The sequence below is a fragment of the Nicotiana sylvestris genome, chromosome 6, assembly GCF_000393655.2.
Source record: "Nicotiana sylvestris chromosome 6, ASM39365v2, whole genome shotgun sequence".
In the NCBI taxonomy this organism is placed as follows: domain Eukaryota; kingdom Viridiplantae; phylum Streptophyta; class Magnoliopsida; order Solanales; family Solanaceae; genus Nicotiana; species Nicotiana sylvestris.
In genome coordinates, this window is record NC_091062.1 from 109,857,410 (window position 1) to 109,880,065 (window position 22,656).

Below are 22,656 nucleotides of genomic sequence, written 5' to 3' on the forward strand. Positions count from 1 at the left end.
GTATATACAATAACAAAAGGAAAAAAACTAATTGCTTATTGCACATAATACTAAATAATAATTACTAAAAGTGTAGATTTTTGGAAAATAATAAAAGAACTTCTTTGTTTAAACTTTGGCATATTTTAAAAAGAATTAGAAAAATAATACGATAATGTTTATATTATAGTTATAACATGAAATATGAAAAATAATTAAAATATTTTATGATAGAAAATAATGTATATAGAGGAGAATAGAAGTAATGTGAATGGGTCTACACTTTAAATTTGTTTAATAAAATAATTAAATAGAAATAATAATATTATTTATAAATTTAAACAAAACAATTGGAGCTACGGAAAAAAAGAACAAAGTTAAATTAAATTCTAGGGTAATACAAAACTATATTCATTGTATTATACTAAAAGTAGAGCAATGAGTAAGGACATTAAGTAACGCGATAAGCTAATAAAAACTCTCATGGCAATATAGCAAGTGTACATTATGGTTAAGCCAAGTGGCAAGCTAATATAAAACCACTCGACAAATTATGACAATATTTGTTATAGTTTTTAATTTAAATTGAAAGACATGATATTTATTTAAATTTAAATAGAAAGATAGTAAATAAGATTCTTTTGAATATGAATGGAAAAAAAGTTAAATTTGAATTGATTGATTAATTAATTAGGAAAGCTAATCAACACATAAATGTTCCAATTCAAACAGGAGGCTTAACGAGTGAGGCGAGTTGTTCGAAATAATGAGAAAAAGTTTTTTTGAAATTTGAGTTCACAACAAAAATAACAGAAAAAACAAAAACATGTTGGTTACTAGAAATAAGGCTAAAAAATTTAGGTTCGAACCCATAATCATATTTACCGAGTTGTTGGATCAAAACTTAACTTTCGTAACTACCTTAGGGATAATGTTTAACTATGAACTGACTCAAACATTGGCTAAATAAATGTCAATTGTGTTTGCCTTATGGTAAAATTAATTATCCAATATTTTATAATTTATTTTATACCTCAATTGTTTGGAAGCAATACATACTTTTTTTTTCTATTAGTGCTAGCAGTTGCTATGCTAAAATACATAAAAGGGAGGATAGATTCTTCTCTAATGGCACAGATATGGACAATGATTTTTTAGCGCGTTGTTGATATTTATGTTTTCTCAAATTGTATGAGCCAATTGATCGAGCAACCGATGGGGTTGAATATATATATTATGTGTGTGTGTGTGTCAATTAGAATGAAATAGATTTGGATAGGGTAAACACATAGATGAATATAATTGCACTATTTGGGATTGCTATTTACATAAAATAAAGTGAATCATAAAATCATAAGATAAGATTCATCTAATTAAGAATTACATATAAGAACTCATCATTTTTTAGTACATGTGCATCGTGGAAGAAAAATATTTAAAGTCAGTTAATATTTATTTAATTATAATATATTAATCTTAACTATGTCCTAAAGGTATAATTTAAATTGTTAAAAATAATGTAACTTTGATTGTGTGGTTGAAATTGAGGTAACTAGCAAAATTATTGAGAAAATTACGATCCAACTGTTTTATAAGTTGGTAACTCCCAAAAGTTAGAATATATTGGTTGTTAATAAATTATCATGTATGTATATATTAATTTGTCACGGTGTAATTTTAGGTTGGTAGAAGTTGATACTGATGTGAAAATTTATTATGTTGAGATAATAATATTATATGTTTTTATAATTTAAATTAAGATATTACTAAATGTATTTTTATTTGTTAGTACTCGATATAGTATGACTTCACTTAGTTTCAATATAAATGATATAGTTTGACTTGACACAAAATTTAAGAACGAAAAAGAAAACTGTTGAAACTTATGATCCTAATGGTTTTGTGGGACCATGATATTTGCATGGGTGTAAGTACTTCTCATTATATGTAAAATTGGTAAAATAAAAAATTTAAAGTTAAATTATTTTCAAATACAAAAATGTGTCATTCTTTTGGAACAGACTAATAAGAAAAATATTTTATGTAAATTGAAAGGGAAAGAATATTTATTTTTGAATCATATTGTATTTTTCTTTGTTTGTATCACTGGATATATATGAGGTTATAATATTTAAGTTTATGACAATAGTTATTCATATAATTTATTCTTTTTAATTTATAGAATTTAGCAGGATCATAATATTATCCGCACATCGTGCGGGTACTAATACTAGTATATATTAAAGCAAGAAAGTTTGCCTTCTCATTTAGCCAAGTGGCAAGTTAATATAAAGTCACTTGGCAATTTAGGATAATATTTAATATAGTATTTAATTTAAATTGGAAGATATGATATTTCTTTAATTTAAATAGAAAGATAGTAAATAAGATTCTTTTGAATTTAAATGGAAAGAAAGCTAAATTTGAATTGATTATTTAATTAATTAGAAAAACTAATCAACACATAAATATTCCAATTCAAATGAAAGGCTCAATGAGTGAGGCGAATTGTTCTAAATAATAAGAAAGAATTTTCTAAAAATTTTCACAACAAAAACAACAGAAAAAATAAAAAAGTATTTGTTACTAGAAATAAAACTAAAAAATCTAGGTTTGAACCCATAATTAAAATTACCGAGTTGTTGGATCAAAACTTAACTTTCGTAACTACCTTAGTTGATCAATAACGTTCACTTCTCCCTATGCGCTAACACGTTAATTCAATAAATTTAAGTATAGCAAATATGAAATAAAGATTTATATTATATTAGTACTGATAACAAAAGACTGAAAATATGAATTAAAGCATCAACTTGTATGGTAATTAATAAAGGAAAATTTGCTTTGGTGATAGCGCATTTTCTTCATCAATCAGTAAACTCATTGTTCATATATATATATATTAAAGGAATAATGTGCATTTGTGGCTAAGTTAAATATTATTATAAATATAACCAACTACCCTATCTTAACTAATAAAGTTTTGACCACAAAAAAATTGAACTGAAAGACAATTTAGGATAATATTTATATTTAATTTAATATAAAATTAAAAGATAATTTCTTTAATTTAAATGGAGAGGTAGTAAATAAGATTATTTTGAATCTGAAAGGAAAGAAAGAATAATAGTCTTATAACTATATAACCAGCTACTCTATCTTAACTAATAAATTTTTGACCATGAAAAAATATTGATGCCACGACCCGGATTTTCCACCCTCGGGAGTCATGATGGTGCCTTATATTGGGAGCTAGGCAAGCCAAACATTAATTACTTTATCATTAACAACATAATATTTTTTAATAATTATCAACCTTAAAATAAAAGCAACTGAGTTAACTAAATAAGCGGAAGTCTTAAACTAACGAAAAGTTGAATAGAAATGCGGAAGAATTCAACATAAGCCTCTACCCAAGACTGGTGTCACAATACTTATGAACATCTAAGAATACTAAATACACTGTCTAAAAGAAATATATCTGTTTGTCTCGAATATAATGAGATAACAGTCTAAAGAAAGAGATAGGGGAAACGTCGGGTCTGCGGACGCTTGCAAGGCTACCTCGGTGTCTCGCTGGACTGAAGGCCTGCTCCCACGCTACTGATGCTGCTGTCCAAAACCTGGATTTGTGCAAAATAGCACAGAGTGTAGTATCAGCACAACCGACCCCATGTGCTGGTAAGTGCCCAGCCTAACCTCGGCGAAGTAGTGACGAGGCTAGAACCAGACAACCAAGTAAACCTGTGCAGTTCGAATATATATATATATATACAACGGAATAAAAATACAGGAAGTAACCAATTAATAAAGGAAAGGGAAACATGTTGTGGGGAGATAACATTTTCAAATAAGTAATCTCAGATAAACAAAGAAACAACAAGGCCATAATATCAATAAGAATCAGAAATCACAAACTTGCATGGCATCACCCTTCGTGCTTTACTCTCGTGCTCACCAAATCAATCGTATCAATAATCATATACACGGCATCACCTTTCGTGCTTTTACTCTCTTTCCTCACAGTATAATCAATGAATATCAGTACCGAATGGTACATCGTACGGCACGACATCACCCTTCGTGCTTTACACTCTTTCCTCACAATATTAAGCAGTGCATGGCATCACCCTTCGTGATTTACACTCTTTCCTCACAATATCAAACAATGCACGGCATCACCCTTCGTGTCTTATCACTCTTCCTTACCCAAACAACAATCATAAATAAGGGGCAAGGAAGTAAACAAATAATGATAGAAATCCCGGCAAGGGAATGAAATTAAACAGTTAAATCCCGGCAAGGGAACAATATCAATGAGTTTCCATATCCTGGCAAGGGAGAAAATCAACAAAACAACGACACGTCCCGGCAAGGGAATGAACCAATAACTCTTTCTCTTTCTTTCACTTTCATCTCATAGTTCACATTATCACTTGAGCCAATGCTCCAAAGATTTAATTATCTCATATACCTTCACAATTTGTATTTCAACTCGAGCCAACGCTCCACGAAGTTCAAAGATCACAATTTCCTTTCACATACTCTTTACCACATATAGAAATCATCAATTAAGTATGGAAGTTATAACAAAACCAGGATATTTGCAATATAAGGACTCACGGTCATGCTAGACACCAATGTATAGATACTCGTCACCATGCCTATACATCGTACTCGATAATTAGCAAGTAGCAAATAAGACTCAACTCCTATTCCCTCAAGCTAAGGTCATACCAAACACTTACCTCAACTTCCACGGCCAAATCAATCCACATCAACCACTTTCCCTCTCGAATTCGGCTCCAACTCAATCAAATCTACACAATAATGACTTCGTAATATAAATATATACTAAACAAAACAAACCCAATGCCTAATTATAGATTTCCAAGCTTTCTTCTCAAAATCTCAAAAATCGACCCTGGGCCCGCTTGGTCAAAACACGAGGTTCGGACCAAATTCATATCCCCCATTCACCAACGAGCCCGAATATATATTTTTTTTTCAAATTCGACCCCAAAACGAGGTCTAAATCAAGAAAAAAGTAAAAGCCATAACTCTACCAAATTCCCCCAATTTCTACCCTAAATTACATGTTTTAGGCTTAGGAATTCAATAGATATTGATGGAAAATGAAGAAAACGAGTTGAAATTTACTAACCCAAGAAGTGTTGGTGAAAAAGAGCTTCAATGGACCCCTAAGGAAGAAGGAGTTCGTGTGTTTTTATGAAAATCCCGCAACTACACTATTCTGGAATTAACAATTATTACTGGGCAAAATTGCCCTTCGCGTTCGCGGAAGGAAGGTCGCGTTCGCGAAGGGTAAACTTGGCAGACCATCGCGTTTGCGATATGAAGAGTGCGAACGCGAAGAGAAAAGGCTGGGGGTCCAGGAATTGGTCTACGCGAACGCTTGGACCTTCATGCAAACGCGATGAAAGGGATCTTCAAGACTATGCGTTCGCGAGGGTGTATATGCGAACGCGAAGAGGAAAAAGGAAGCTGAGTCCTCAGAGTCAAATGACTCTACGCGGACGCGACGCAGGAATGTGAACGCGATGAAAGGATAATTCAAAGCTTCGCGAACGCGGATGATGCGTCGCGAACGCGAAGAAGAAATGGCCTGCAACTGCTGAAGCCAAAAACCTGCAATCTTTCTAAGTCCGAAACCACTCCGAAACACTCCCGAGCCCTCGGGGCTCCTAACCAATCACATGCACTAACTCAACAACATCCTACGAACTTAACCGTGCGATCAAATCGCCAAAATAACATCAAAAACAAAGAATCAAGCCTCAAAATCACTAGTTTTTCTTCAAACTTCATAAACTTTCAAATTTAGAGTTTTAAGTCCGAAACACGTCAAATGACGTCCAATTTCAACCAAACTTCACAGAAATATCTTAAACTACATATAAGACTTTTACCGGGCACCAGAACCAAAATACGGGCCCGGTACCAACACGTTCTAACCAATTTTCATTTCAATTTTCTTTATAAATTTCAGAAAAGCAATTTTACTCAAAAATCCATTTCTCGGGCTTGGGACATCGGAATTTGATTCTGGGCATACGCCCAAGTTCCATATTTTCCTACGGACCCTCCGGGACCGTCAAATCATGGGTCCGGGTCTGTTTAACAAAAATATTGACCGAAGTTAAATTTATTCATTTTAACATCAAAACTTAGCATTTTTCACAGAATTTCATATTTAAGGTTTCCGGCTATGCGGCCGGACTGTGCATGCAAATCGAGATGACTAAAAATGAGGTTTTGAAGGCCTCGGAAGCACAGAATGGGTAAAAAAATAGGTGATGACCCTTTGGGTCGTCACAATTGATCTAAAAGATAAAAATAACACCCTTATCTTAACTCATTATAAAGATAAATATGGAGTTATTATCAACACATACTACGAGTACCACTACTCCATCCAACTAAAGTATAAAATAAAGATTATAAATAAATGATACTCAAAAATATTATTGATAATTTGTATATTAATTTGAGCAGTAGAATAAAAAATAGTGAATATAATTTTTTTTACAAGAAAAAGAAAAACTAAATTCATATACTAATAGGAGTGTTGGGCAATGATATGAACAACTCTAAGTTATGGGCAATGCAATAACATGAACAAGGAATCAAAACAGAAGAAAAATATGTAAATAAATAATAATCTCAGTAGTAGATGTATATAGAATGATAAGATTTATTTGATCTTTGAGAATAGATCATTTCTAAAATAATAATGAGATAAGTCATATTATATGAATAAGATATACGTATTTAAAACTGTTATAATAGATAAAACTAAAACAAATATAGACATTTGTAATGACCCGACCTGTTATTTTAAGAATTTACACCCCAACCCCTATTAACTGCATTCCCATGTTTGTTTCTGCTATTGTGAGTTACCGAGAGGAATTATTTGGAGTTTCGGGACACTTGGTCCCTAAATGAGAGTTTAATTTCTTGAAATTTGACCGTAGTTGGAACAGTGTGAAGACAGCCTCAAAATGGAATTCTGATGGTTCCGTTAGCTCCGTTGGGTGATTTCGGGCTTAGGAGCATGTTCAGATTGTATTTTGGAGGTCCGTAACTAATTTAGGCTTAAAATGCCGAAAGTTGAATTTTTGAAGTTTCCGGTTCGATAGTGAGATTTTGATCCGAGGGCCGGAATGGAATTTCGGAAATTGGAGTAGCTTCGTAGTGTTGAATGTGACTTGTGTGCAAAATTTTAGGTCATTCGGACAAGGTTTGATAGACTTTTTGATCGAAAGCGTAATTTGTGTTTTGAGTTTTTTGGAATTCTTAGGATTGGTTAGCATGTTTGGTTGAGGTCCCGGGTGTGTTTCGGGGTGGTTTCGAATCATTTCAGGCTGTTTTGCAATAGCTGAAGCTGGTATCTGGTGTTGTTCTTCGCTTCCGCGAGGGTTCTCTCGTGTTCGCGAAGAAGGATTTGGCTTCTGGGATTTTGTTCTTCGCGTTCGCGAATAGAGCCTCGCGTTCATGAAGAAGAAGAAATTCTATTGTGCAGGTCTTACTTCGAAGGCTCATATCTCTCAATCTACAATGAAGTTAGAGATTATTCAAAAATGAAAGTTGTAGCTCTTTGGATCTATCTTCAAGAAATATATTATAATAGTTATTTGGACATCTGCAGTAAATGTTATGGTAATTATACTAGAGGCTGTCCGAGAAGAGTTTGAAAAATAATTTTTGGGAAATTTTGTTCTTCGCGAACGCGAGAGGAGGACCGCGAACGCGAAGAACAAATCACTGGGCAGCAGAATAAAGTCCAAACTCATCTCACTCTTCCATTTTTGGACCAAGGGAGCTCGGGTGAGGCAATTTTTCGAGAGATTTTCAAGGAAAACATCGGGGGTAAGTGTTCTTAACTCAATTTTTGTTTGATTACTCGAATCCATCATTATTTTTAACATTTAATTGGTGATTTTTTTGGTAAATCTTGAAAACCCTCTTGGTTTAATTTGAAGATTTGAGAGTCGAGTTGATGTTGGATTTTGGTAAAATTGGTATGGTTAGACTCGTGGTTGAACGAGTTGTCGGATTTTGTGAGTTTTGTCGGATTTTGAGACGTCGGCCCCACAGGCGATTTTGAGTTAAATTTCGGTTTTTTGTTGGAAAATTAGTATTTTAATATGGAATTAATTCGTACGATTTATATTGAGTACATTGAATTATTATGACTAGATTTGAAGCTTCGGACGAATTCGCGAGGCAAAGGATTATTGGAATTTTGAATTGGTTGCAAAGTGAGGTAAGTGTTTGGTCTAACCTTAGCTTGAGGGATTATGAGTTGTGTCATAATTGTTATGTATTATTTATTGAGTACGACGTATAGGCATGGTGACGAGTATCTATACGTTGGTGTCAAGCACGCCCGTGAGTCTTATACTTTGATTAATGTGACTCCTATTTGACTTAACTGAAGAGTTTTGCCTCTCTTATTGTCATGTTATATTTTCATAACTACTTGACTCGTGTTGATTTCCTTATTATTGTCTTGTATATTGTGGGATCGTTGCTACGTGTTAGTTTTCCCGTTATTGAAATGTTTCCTTTATGTCAGTATTCTTTTCTGTGGTTATTCCTTTGAGCTGGTTCTACCATTTTCTCGTGATTTACAGCCTCTGAGTTGATTTACTTGTCTTACCTTGTATTATTGTCATTTGTTGTTGTTATATGTATTGCGGTGATGTTCGATCCTTCTGTTGTGATGTAACTGTTGATTCTGTTGGTTGCGTTGTGTATATATTTTGGGACTACGGATATGCGATTCCGGTAGCTCCCCCTTGTTTGTTTACTTTGGAACTACGGGTTAGATTCCCGGGAGATCCCCCTGCACATTTACTTTGGGACTACGGGTTAGACTCTCAGGAGATCCCCCTGCACAGTTATATGGAACTACGGGAATGCACCCGGTAGATTCTCCCAGTAGTGGGTATTTACATTTGGGACTACGGATCGAGATTTTAGTAGATCCCCGCGCATTATAAGTTGGACTACGGGACTGCACCCGGGAGATCCACTGGATATTTATATTTCGGGACTACAGGACGGTATCCTGGGAGATCCACGGTTGTTATCTTGTGCTGAGCTGTACTCCTTCCGTGATTATTTTATATCCGTAGTAATTGTTGTTATCAATTCAAGTGTTTTAATGGTTTAGATTCCATTACAGATGTGATCCTTTGTGTGGGAATTCATAGTGTTGACAATACCTCGCCCTATTTGTTTTATATATATTAAATACTTCAAATTTCAACAATTGTTACATTTTTTAACCCAATTAATTTCTCAATTATATTCCCTTAAACCGTTTGAGGTTGTACTTTACTTAAAAAGGAATTTCTACTATGTTTTAATTTATTGATTTCTCATATTAAAGGTAATGATTAATTCGATATTGTACTTTAATTGAAAAGGGTTTTCTTTATCAAATGATTTCTAAAAATAACTTTATCTTTTCTTGTTGATTTCCTAATTGGGTTAGAAATTGTACTCTATTTTATGTTAAGTGAATGAGGCTCCTTGAATGTTCTTAATTGTATTGGGTTGTGGAACCTATGAACTTAATAACATGTTAATATTGTTGTGCAATGTGAGACAAAAATATGAAAGTGAGTTGAGACCTATATTATTTATGATTATTAAATGAGACGTCACAAGGTGACCTTTACTCGAAAGAATTACATTCGAAAGATGCTTGTTTGAAGGAAATATATTTGAAAGATATTTATAGTTGAAGGACTTGATTAATTGATTGCACTTGTATACATTATTTGTTGATCAATATTTATGGTGTTTTTGTTGCCTGCTATTTATATCACTGGATGATAATTGTTGCTATCATTGTTATCTGCTTCCTATTATTTTTGTACGCTATATTGCACATGTTTATTCGATAGTGTTGTCCTAGCCTCGTTACTACTTCGCCGAGGTTAGGCTAGGCACTTACCAACATATAGGGTCGATTGTGCTGATACTACACTATGTACTCTTTTGTACAGATCCCAGTTCTGTAGACTTCGGACCGCAGTGAGATTTGTTGTTTCTTGTTCATCAGGCGACCTGAGGTAGTCCTGCAGGCGTCCGCAGGCCTTGGCGTCTCCTTCTATCTACTATTCCTGTTTCCTTCATGTATTTCTAGAGACAGTGTTGTATTTATTTCTTTCAGACCTTTATTTGTAGTACTCCTAGACAGTTTGTGAAGTTGTGACACCAGTCTTGGGTAGATTTGTTATGGATTGGTATTAGCAGTATTATTTAAAACTTTATAATGCAGACTTCCGCTTATTCAATTCTGTTTTTATCTAATTGTTGACTCTTAGCTGTTATCGGATTAAAAATGGAAACAAGGTAAATAGTTCAGTTGGCTGGCTTGCCTAGCTTTCACTAGTAGGCGCCATCACGACTCCCGAGGGTGGGAAATCCGGGTCGTGACAAGTTGGTATTAGAGCCCTGGGTTACATAGGTCTCACAATTCACAGACAAGTTTAGTAGAGTCTTGCGGATCGGTACGGAGACATCTATACTTATCTTTGAGAGGCTACAAAACTAGTAGGATAACCTCACTTCTTTCATTCCTTATTGTGCGGGGTTATTCAACTTGAAGCATATAACTTATATTGTTTTACATCCACTTGTATATGATCAAGAGCTGAGATTTGAATGGGATGATGATGAGACTTGAGATATTCCCGCGTCCCTAATAATTCTACATTTCAGTATCAGCGGGATCATGGAAACATATGCAGTATACTCGTAGTGCTTAAGCTAATCATAACACTCGCGTGGGGAAGTCATCTTTTAATGTACCAGTGGCATGGAATTTCCTGCAATGGTTATTTAAGCTATCCGGTACAGACTCAGTATGAGCAGTCGAACTGCGGATGGGTTGTTATGAAAATGGTGATACTAGGAACATCCTAAGAAATTGTCATAGACTTGGGAGAAATTTGTTCCATCAGAGCACACATGCCACGTACTCCATTACAGTTACTACTCTACTTACACTACCAATTAGGGGTGGAGGAAAAGCGGGTAGATGGTGCCTAAGACATGGAGACCCGACCCATTGATATATTTGCTATGTATAGCTAAGGTCTCTACACTAGATGGAGTCATTACAAGTATGAACTCGAGTTATCATAAAGGAACAATTTCCTTAACTTGATTCGTTTATGAGTACCGAGGCAAGTCCTCCTAATATGCTTTACTCATGAGTGAGCTTCGTAATCTTAAATTTACTTATGTGAATACTCCTGTTGGGAGATTATATGGATATAGCTATGTCTATCATTATATGTTAGTCACTAAAAATATTTGTGATGTGGGTTTTGATGTGATTTCAGGAAAAATTGATTTAAATTGCGAATTTTATTCCCTATCGGTATGAGGGTTCTTTATATGTTGTGATTATGTTTAACAGACATTATTTAGAAGAAGAAAGAAAGGAAATGGAAAATTTCAGTTGGCACAATGTGCGTATTACTTGTGGTATGGAGTTGAGGATGAGATCCTCGTATTTTTTTATATAACGTAAAATATTTAAACCGAGCTACAAGCTGTGGTAGATGTTATATAAGGATGAGGTCCTTCTGGTGAAAAGTTTATGTGTTTAAATTCTCCCTTTGTGAAATTAAAAGAAAAATTGTACTATAGTACTTATAGGGAGTCATGCCTATGAGGCTTATTTGAAAATTTTTGTATGAATATCTCTGTGCATAATTTGCCAAATTGTATTGTGATTATTGAGTTTTAGCCTACAAGGTGAATGCCCAGGTGGAGTTAATTGTGAATCGTTAATTTGGGTAAATAATTATGAGGTCTTCATGCTACATTGTTAGTAAAGTGAAAGCTTGAAACAAGAATTTGTTAATATGAAGTTAATTGCCGATTTTGTAATCGATGATGAACAACTATTAAGACCCCAGACGTGGTTATAGGCATATATATGATCTGTTTCATGTCCAAATGTCATTATGAAAAAATAATGCTTGTAATGCAGAGATTAGTGTTTTTGATATATACATTGTGGTGTTTTATTGAGCCGTGGATGTGTTGTTAGGAGTTGTTTTGGTGTTACTCTGACAGGTGGATAGGCCTAATTACAGGGGAGACTCTACCGAAATTTCTAAAAAAATTTGGGAGTTAGAAAAATTGTGATGACCCAAAAGGTCATCACTTGCTTTAAAATAAAACTTCCGTGTTCTGAGGCCTTGAAAACCTCATTTAGACTCACCTCGATTTGCGTGTGCAGTCCGGGCGCGTAGCCGAAAAGCTTAAATATGAATTGTTTTGAAAAATGATAAGTTTTGACTATAAAATGAATAAATTTGACTTCGGTCAACATTTTGGGTAAACGGACCCGGATCCGTGATTTGACCATCCCGGAGGGTCCGTAGGAAAATATGGGACTTGGGCGTATGCCCGAAATCGAATTCCAAGGTCCCGAGCCCGAGAAATAAATTTTTAAAGGAAATTGTTTTCTGAAAATTTTTAAGGAAATTTGAAATGAAGTTTGATTAGAAAGAGATGGTATCGGGCCCGTATTTTGGTTTCGGCGCCTGGTACAGGTCTTATATATGGTTTAAATCATTTATGTAAAGTTTGGTTGAAAACGAACGTCGTTTGACGTGATTCGGACCTAAATTGCTAAATTTGATACTTGATGAAGTTTGAGAAAATAATTCTTGATTTTGAGGTTTGATTCATTGTTACTGAGGTTACTTTGGCGATTTGATCGCACGGATAAGTTCTTATGATGTTGTTGAGTTAGTACGTGTGTTTGGTTAGGGGGTCCGAGGGCTAGAGTGTGTTTCGGCAAGTTTTGAACTTAGGAAAAAGTTGCAGATTCAGAGAGGTTGCAGGTCTCTGAAGTCAGGTCTCGTGGTCCGCGGTGGAAACTTCGCGGCCGCAGTGGGGGCTTCGCAACTGCGATGGAATTTGTGTGGTCCGCGGTGAGAAAGGCCAAGCCTCTGCGGCCGCGCTCGATTTCTTGCGGTCCACGGTTGAGCTCCGCGGCCGCAATCCTTTTTATGCGGTCCGCGGGGAGGGTCTGAGAGGGGTATAAATAGACGGGATTTCCAGTTATTTTCATTTTTCAAAACCCCAAAAACATAAGAGGCAATTTTTCAAACAACATTTCTTTTCCAAATCAATTGTAAGTCATTTTTAACTAGTTTTCTTCAATCATTAACATCTTTTAACATGATTTCAACTTCAAACCAATTATTTTAATGGGGGAAATTGGGTGTTTTGGGTAGGACCTAAGTTTTTCAAAAAAAAATATGGGGATTTAGACCTCGATTTGGGGTCCGATTTCAAAATAAATGACATATTTGAGCTCGTAGGGGAATGGGTAATCGGGTTTAGGTCCGAATTTCAGGTTTGGACCAAGCGGACCTGGGGTCGATTTTTGACTTTTTGGGAAAATCTTTATAAAACCTCTTTTCATTCATTAGAATTGACTCATTTAGCATTTATTGATGTAATTATGTAACTTATGGCTAGATACGAGCGAATTGGCGGTGGAATCAAAGGTTAAAGCTATAATTGAAACTTGAGTTGTGTTCAAGGCATCGAGGTAAGTGTTTTGTCTAACCTTAGCTTGAGGGATTAGGAGTTGTATCCTATTTGCTATTTGCTTCTTATCGAGTACGACGTATAGGCATGGTGACGAGTTTCTATACGTTGGTGTCAAGCATGACCGTGAGTCTTATATTGTGATTTTCATGATTTCGTTGCATAATTCATGCCTTGGTGAAGATTTCGAATTGTTGTATAAAGTTTGTGGAAAGAATTGTGACCTATGAACATTGAGAAGCATTGGCTCTAGTTGTGAAATGAATTGTGAAAGTATAAGTGTTAATCGAACCTCTAGAGCATTGGCTCAAGTTGTAAAGTAAAAATTGAGAAAGAGATGAGATTATTATGTTGTCATCCTTGCCGGGCTATTGTTGATTTATTTATTGTTCCCTTACCGGGATTTAATTGTTTAATTGTTGTTCCCTTGCCAGGATCTAATTATTTAACTGTTGTTCTCTTGCCGGGATCTCTATTACTATTTTGTTTATTCCCTTGCCCCTTTGCTTGTGATTGTTGTTTGGCTGAGAACGAGAGTAAAAGCATGAAGGGTGATGCCGTGCATTGTTTGTTATTGTGAGGAAAGATTATAAAGCACGAAGGGTGATGCCGTGCCACACGACGTACCATTCGGTGCCGAATCTATTGATTACATAGTGAGGAAAGAGAGTAAAAGCACAAAGGGTGATGCCGTGCACATTTTGATTATATGATTGTTTTGGTGAGGACGAGAGTAAAAGCACGAAGGGTGATGCCGTGCAAATTGTTGATTTCTGTTTCCTTGTTGATATTCTAGTTATGTTGTTTCTTTCCTTACCTAATGCCTTTCTATTCGAAGCTAATATCTCCCCCACAGCATGTTTCCCCCTCCCACGTTGTCTGGTTATTTCTGTATTTCTTTTCCGTTGTATATATATATATATATGAACTGCACAGGTTTATTTGGTAGTCTGGTCCTAGCCTCGTCACTACTTCGCCGAAGTTAGGCTAGACACTTACCAACACATGGGGTCGGTTGTGTTGATACTACACTCTGCACTGTGTGTAGATCCAGGAGCAGCTTTAGGACAGTAGTTGGAGTGCTTCCTTCAGTCCACCCGGAGACCAAGGAAGACCTGCAGGCGTCCGCAGGCCCTGGCGTCTCCCTCTATCTCTATTTCCTGTTTCATTTCCTTTTGTTCAGAAATAGTGTATTGTATTTCTTCAGACCTTGTATGTAGTAACTCTTAGACAGTTTGTGACACTGTGACACCAGGTTTTGGTGTATTTGAAGTTTTAAAAGTTGTAATAGATGTAACCTTAAGATATATAATTGTTGACTTCCGCTTATTTATTTAAAATTCCTCTTTTATCATATTATCGACTTGTGTTTGTTAAAAGGAAGCAAAAATGAAAGTGTAGCAATTAGTTAAGGTTTGGCTTGCCTAGATCCCATTAGTAGGCGCCATCACGACTCCCGAGGGTGGGAAATCCGGGTCGTGACAAATATTTAGGACATTGAGATGTGTAAAGAAAGAGTTAAGTTACATTATGTGTTTTAGGACGAACTCTACTTCTTATTTGAGGACGAATGACCCTAAGTGGGGATAATGTAACACTCCGAATTTGAGGGGTGCAAAGGCACGAGTTGCTATAGCCAATCTAGATTAATATCATGTGTTGATGTGAAAATCGGACCTTTATGGAAATGAAATGAGTGTAAGAAATTTGGTCTTAAAGTTTACAAATATGGATAAAGAAAATAATCTCAACTGAGATGGTGTTGACGGGCTTATGTAGAATGCGGTAACGTGAGATCAACCGAGAGTATAGGTGTAAAAGTAAAATCATCAATTTGGTAACCTCAGAATAATTCTTAGTATGTTTGAGGACGAACGTTTGTTTAAGAGGTGAAGAATGTAATGACCGGACCTATTTTTTTAAGAATTTACACCACGACCCCCTATTAACTGCATTCCCGTATTTGTTTCTGCTATTGTGAGTTGCCGAGAGGAATTATTTGGAGTTTCGGAGAGTTTTGGGACACTTGGTCTCTAAATGAGAGCTTAAGTTCTTGAAATTTGACCGTAGTCAGAACAATGTGAAGACGGCCTTGGAACGGAATTCCGATGGTTCTATTAGCTCTGTTGGGTATTTTGGATTTAGGAGCGTGTTCAGATTGTGTTTTGGAGCTCCGTAGCTAATTTAGGCTTGAAATGCCGAAAGTTGAATTTTTGAAGTTTCCGGTTCGATAGTGAGATTTAGATCTGAGGGCCGGAATTAAATTCTGGAAGTTGGAATAGCTTCGGAGTATTGAATGTGACTTGTGTGCAAAATTTTGGGTCATTCGAACGAGGTTTGTTATACTTTTTGATCAAAAGCGTAATTTGAAAGTTTTTGGAATTCTTAGGCTTGAATCCGATGTAAAATTTGTGTTTTGCTATTGTTTTGAGCGTTCTGAAGATTGGAACAAGTTTGAATAATGTTTTAAGATTGGTTGGCATGTTTGGTTGAGGTCCCGGGGGCCTCAGGTGTGTTTTGGGGTGGTTTCGGATCATATCGGGCTGTTTTGCAATAGCTGAAGCTAGTATTTGGTGTTGTTCTTCGCGTCCGCGAGGTTCCTCTCGCGTTCGCGAAGAAGGATTTGGCTTATGGGATTTTGTTCTTCGCGTTCGTGAAGAAGAAGAAATTCTGTTGCGCAGGTCTTACTTCGGAGGCGCATATCTCTCAATCTACAATGAATTTTGAGATTATTCAAAATAAACATTTGTAGCACTTTGAATCTAGTTTCCAGAAACATATTATAATAGTCATTTGGATAACTGCAGCAAAAGTTATGACCATTATACTAGAGGCTGTCCGAGAAGAGTTTGGAAAATGATTTTTGGGAAATTTTGTTCTTCGCGAACACGAGAGGAGGACCGCGAACGCGAAGAACAAATCCCTGTGCAGCAGAATAAAGTCCAAACTCGTCTCACTCTTCCATTTTTAGACCAAGGGAGCTCAGGTGAGGCGATTTTTCGAGAGAATTTAAAGGAAAACATCGGGGGTAAGTGTTCTTAACTCAATTTTGGTTAGATTACTCGAATCCATCGTTGTTTATAACATTTAATTGGTGATTTTAGTTGGTAAAATCTTGAAAATTCTCTTGGTTTAATTTGAAGATTTGAGGGTCGAGTTGATGTCGTATTTTGGTAAAATTGGTATGGTTAGACTCGTGGTTGAACTAGTTGTCGGATTTTGTGAGTTTTGTCGGATTTTGAGACGTGGGCCCCATGGGCGATTTTGAGTTAAATTTCGGAATTTTGTTGGAATATTAGTATTTTCATATGGAATTAATTTGTACGATTTATATTGAGTATATTGAATTAATATGACTAGATTTGTCCTCAAGTGATACTGACGGCAATACCCATCTTACTCAAAACACTGAAACTCATATACTGCTCATCCGAGATCGTGACATCACAGTCATTGACCAAACTGCAACCTTGGTCCTTACTTCAAATTCCATACCACTCACTGCACCTCACGTGCCAATATACGATAGACGCGATTTCCATCACAACTCTGGAACCGCCGATAGGCTAATACTTCATCACATAAGACTTTCCATTTAACTCACTTCAGGAGAACTATAGCAGCATACAGGCGAATCCTCATAATCGTCGAATATGCCAATCTCTAAGTAGTTGTCCAAGCCACCATAACACTTTCTGGGATCCGCCTACTCATAATAGGCCCTAACAAAAGAATGCTTCAGAATAACATCAATCACTGCGGCCGACAAGCCTCACATGCATAACTCGATCACGCTGAACGAACCGATCACTGACACCAGTATACCAACTCAACTATGGCTAATCAATCTACTTCCTTCCAATTTATCCTTGATTGCCTTAGAAATAATAATATCTCCCTTTAACACCTAACTTATTTCAACCAAACTCACCCCGAGTGACCTTAAATCACGAGACCATGCTGTCTCAAATACCATGACCATTTCATGTCTCTCAAATGCTACACCGCAAGTCAAAACATCATAGAACATTCTGTGCCTTTCTTCATAAGCTGCTTCAAAAGCTTGACTCTTAACCATACTTATAGACTCAAAATCATTAGGCACCATATTTTACCTCTTGAATTAACTAGGACCGCTATTGATAGCCACCCAGCTCTGACTTGGCCCCGAATGCAACCAACTCTACTGAATTTTATAACATATGAATACCCTCTCGATAAAGCACCCAGAGGGATCACTTCCCTCGAAGCCTGCACCTATACGAGGCATAAATCATGAATCTTCCCTCAAGTCTGAACATGAGCCAATAAGGCTAACCATAGCATGCATCCAACAATTCATTTACTCAAATTACCACTCATGGTCCTTTTCCGTAGCTGCAATAACCCACCAATACGCCAATAACCAGAATTCACGCAGGTAATAAACCGTACAATCAGCTAATCAACAGCAAGCTCCCCAACTTGGCTCGAAGCCATAGATCACAACACATATACTCTATTGCTGCCGTAATATCATGGTGAGATTAAACTCACTCCATCATAAGCTCGTGGAAACACGAATCATCTGGAATTTTAACTCTTCTGCAATTCTTGCATTTACTCACACAACAACTAAGCCCACTTACTAAGTCCTAAATTTTTCAAAAATTTCGGCAGAGCCTCCTTTGTAATTGGTCCTATCCACCTGCCAGAGAATCACCAAAATCATCCTAACAACACATCCACAACTTGACAAAGCATCACAATGCATATCAATTACATAAATCTAAATTGATACATGGACATGCGTTGCACCTATTTGAATCATAACACATAGAAAATACCCTTCAACCCTCCATTATTGGGCTATTCAATCAAGTAGGAACATATTCTTCCTTTAATATTTTCGACCTTCGAGGTGGTCTCCTTGACTCAACGATTTCGTCATAATACATTTACGGAAGCGATCTCAGCTCCCAGACTTATCTAACTAGGAGACACGAAAAATATTCTTCACGCGCCCATAACTCGAGCTACTCAACAAATCACAATAAGAAACGAATCACTTAACATTTCATCTACTATCCAGTAGGCTTCTTCGCCACTACTAAGTCGTACAAATACACCTCGTAACACTAACGTACTCATCACGTGGATATCCAACCGCCATTCCGGCTAACAAAGACAATAATGAACATATGAGTTCAAAACACTTGCTCACAAAATCAGCACCTTGGTACTCAAGCCATTGGCAAAGATTTGGCCTTAAGTCCTCTTGACTGGTCTAACTTCAAACTCACAGAGATTACACCTCGCCCCTCGATCGGGGAATCAAAAGCCATCAAGACACATCTGATACTGAGCGCCCGTTGGTGCATACGATCACGCAGAAGGAATTTCAAAAGTTTCTTTTCAAGCTGAATCGAGAATGCATGATAAGAATTCAAGAATGTGAAGTTTTCCTAAAGGTTCTGCAGCCTCCCGAGGATAAGTACAGACGTCTCTGTACCGATCCGCGAGACTCTACTAAACCGGCTCATGACTCGTGAGACCAAGTAACCTAGGCTCTGATACCAACTTTGTCACGACCCAAATCCCGGTCGTGATGGCGCCCAGCACACTACTAGGCAAGCCCAACCATTATTCAACACTTAACCCAATTTATCAAAAATAGCGGAAAGAAATATCAATTAAGCAAGATTAAAGTACTGAAGATTTTAACAAAATACACAATATAATCTCACTAGGACCCGGTGTCACGAATCTGAGCTTCTAGAATACAGAATATCATCCTAATACACGGTATCCAAAGTCCGATAATGCGGAAATAAAGAGATAGGATAGGAGGGAGAAGATCAATGGCTGCGAACGCCGTGCAGCTACCTCGATACTCCCAGAGGCTGAATTTGTTGATCAACTGGATCTACTGAGACTGCCCTGGATCTGCACACAAGGTGCATGGAGTAAAGTGAGTACTCCGACCCAGTGAGTAATAAAAGTAACTACAGTCCGAAGATAAGAAAATCCAGTAAATACACAAAGTAAGCTACAATCCAAATATACAGCAACATATGGAACTGAGCAGCTAAACACCAGTATAAATACAAATACATGAATGCAATGCAATGCATATGATGGTACATTCTAGTACCCACTGCGGCATGCAGCCCGAGCCATCCATATTTATTTATCGTCGACGACGCTCACTGGGGGTGTGTACAGACTCCGGAGGGGCTCTTACAGCCCAAGCGCAATATCTTGGTCAGTCATTATTACCTGACCGGTCAGCCATTGTTACCTGACCAATTTATATCATACAGTGCCATTGTTACCACTGTTCAAGTATATCATCCAGTGTCATTGTTACCACTATTTCAAGTATATCACACAGTGTCATTGTTACCACTGTTTCAAGTATATCACACAGTGTCATTGTTACCACTGTTTCAAGTATATCACACAGTGTCATTGTTACCACTGTTTCAAGTCACTTTATAATCAGTCCAGAAAATAATATAATAAGCCCCTTGGGCATTTACAAAACAGAAGTTCCCAGCCCGGAATACATTTAAAAATATCATTTAAGTTTTCAACACTTAGAATTATGGCTGAGTTTGCAAAACAACATTTAAAACCTTGGACTGAAATTAAATGATATGCAAATCATGCTAAGCAGTAATATCAATCCTCGAAGGATTTTACAAATCGGCACAAGGCCCCAAACATGGCATCAAGCCCAGTAATATCAATAAAGTGTGTGTATCAATCACCAGTATAGTATAAACATCACACGGGATGGACCAAGTCACAATTCCCAATAGTATTCGACCCCGCACTCACCATGAAATGCGTGTCACGCCTCAATATAGCGTTACGATGTGAAAGTCTGGGGTTTCAAACCCTCAGAATAACATTTACATCTATTACTCACCTCTAACCGGCCGTAAACTAGTCCGCAATGCTCTTTCCTCTTGAATCGACCTCTTCGCGCGTCGAATCTAGTCAAAACCACAACGAATACGTTACAATAGGCTAAGGGAATATAACCCAATCGAAAAGATTCGAAAAATGTCGAAAATCCCGAAATTAGCAAAACCCGAGCCCCGGGCCCACATCTCGAAATTCAGAAATTTTTACATCAATACGACCCTTATCTCGCCACGAGTCTATACATACCAAATTCATAAAAATCGGAGTTCATTTGACCCTCAAATCACCATTTAATTCTCTTAAGTTTCAAGCCCTAAACCACCATTTTTGTCCATAAATTACTTGAGTTTTCATCTCTAATCCATGTATTTAACTTGGAAATAAGTAGAAACAACTCACCTTTGATGCTTGATGAAATCCCCCTTGAAATTCTCTCCAAAATAATCCAAGCCAAATGAAAGAAATGAAAGAAATAAGCCAAATCCGTGTTTAAAAGAATCTGCCCGTGCTTCGTCGAGTTGTACCTTGCACTTGTGCTATACAAGTTGTACATCCTATTAAAATTGTTCCTTGTCGGACACCTTCTGTTTAAACACCCATAACGTCTTGTATAAATATCCAAATGACAAACGGTTTGAAGATTTAGAAACTAGACTCAAAGATCTTTAATTTGATAGGTTGTACACCATATAACTCTTTATATATCCCGAGATATGAGCTTCTAAATCGGCTCCATGAAATCAGAAAATTTCTGGAGAAACTGCTCCACCAGTCATCTTTAATCAATCATAACTTTCTCTATGAATGTCCAAATTACGATTTCTTTAGCTTTCTGGAAACTAGATACGAAGTAATACAACTTTCGGTTTTGAATCATCTCAAAAGTCCTTGTAGATCAAAAGATATAGGCGTCCGAAGTACGCTCCACGATTGCAGTCCCCGAATCAGAAAATTGCAGCAGAAATTTCTGCAGCTTTTTCTTTTCTTTTTGGTCCGAATTTCATTCCGTTAACCTTCCGAAATCCACCCGAGGCCCTCGGGACCTTAACCAATTATATCAACATGTCCCACAATATCATTCAAACTTGTCCCAACCTTCGAAACACCCAAAATAACATCAAAACATCAAATCATCATCGGATTCAAGCCTATGAATCTCACGAACTTCCAAATTCCATTTTTGATCAAAAACCCAACCAAACCACGTCCGAATGACCTCAAATTTTGCAGAAAAGTCCAAAATGACATCATGAAGCTACAACAACTCTCGGAATTCCATTCCGACCCTCGGATCAAAATCTCACCTATCAACCGGAATTCGCCAAAATACTAACTTTGCTAATTAAAGCTTAATTCTACACCGGTCATCACAAAAATATTCCGGAAATACTCCTAAGTCCCAAATCACCTAACGAAACTATCCGAACCATAAAATTGGCATTTCAAGCTCTCTAACACATAAGTCAATATTCAGTTGACTTTTCCAACTTAAGCTTCCTTAAAAGAGACTAAGTGTCTCAAACCTTACCAAAATCATTCCGGAATGACTTCAAATTTTGCACACAAGTCACATTCGACATTACGGACTTGCCCCATCTTTCGAAACCGCATTCCGACCCCGATATCAAAATTTTCACTTCCGGTCGAATTTTCTCAAAAACCTTCAAATTTCTATATTTAGCCAAATGACTTAAAAATGACCTCCGGACATCCGAATTCACTTCCGATCGCGCTCCCAACTCCAGAATCACCATATGGAGCTATTCCCAGACTCGGAATCCCAAACGGACATCTATAACACTGAAATGCCTTCCAACCCAAATTTATGAAATTCTTCTAAAGTACTAACTTTCACAATATACGCCGAAATGCTCACGGGTTACCCAAAACCAAATCCGGACATACGCCCAAGTCCGAAATCATCATACGAACATGCTGGAACTTTCAGATCCCAATTCCGAGGTCGTTTACTCAAAATTCTAATCCTAGTTCATTTCTTCAATTTTAAGCTTTCAAAATGAGAATTTCCATTTAGATTTGACTCCAAACTTCCTGAATTTTAATTCTGACCATACACACAAGTCAATATACCTGAGATGAAGCCGCTCATGGCCTCAAACTGCTGAATGATGCGCCGGAGCTCAG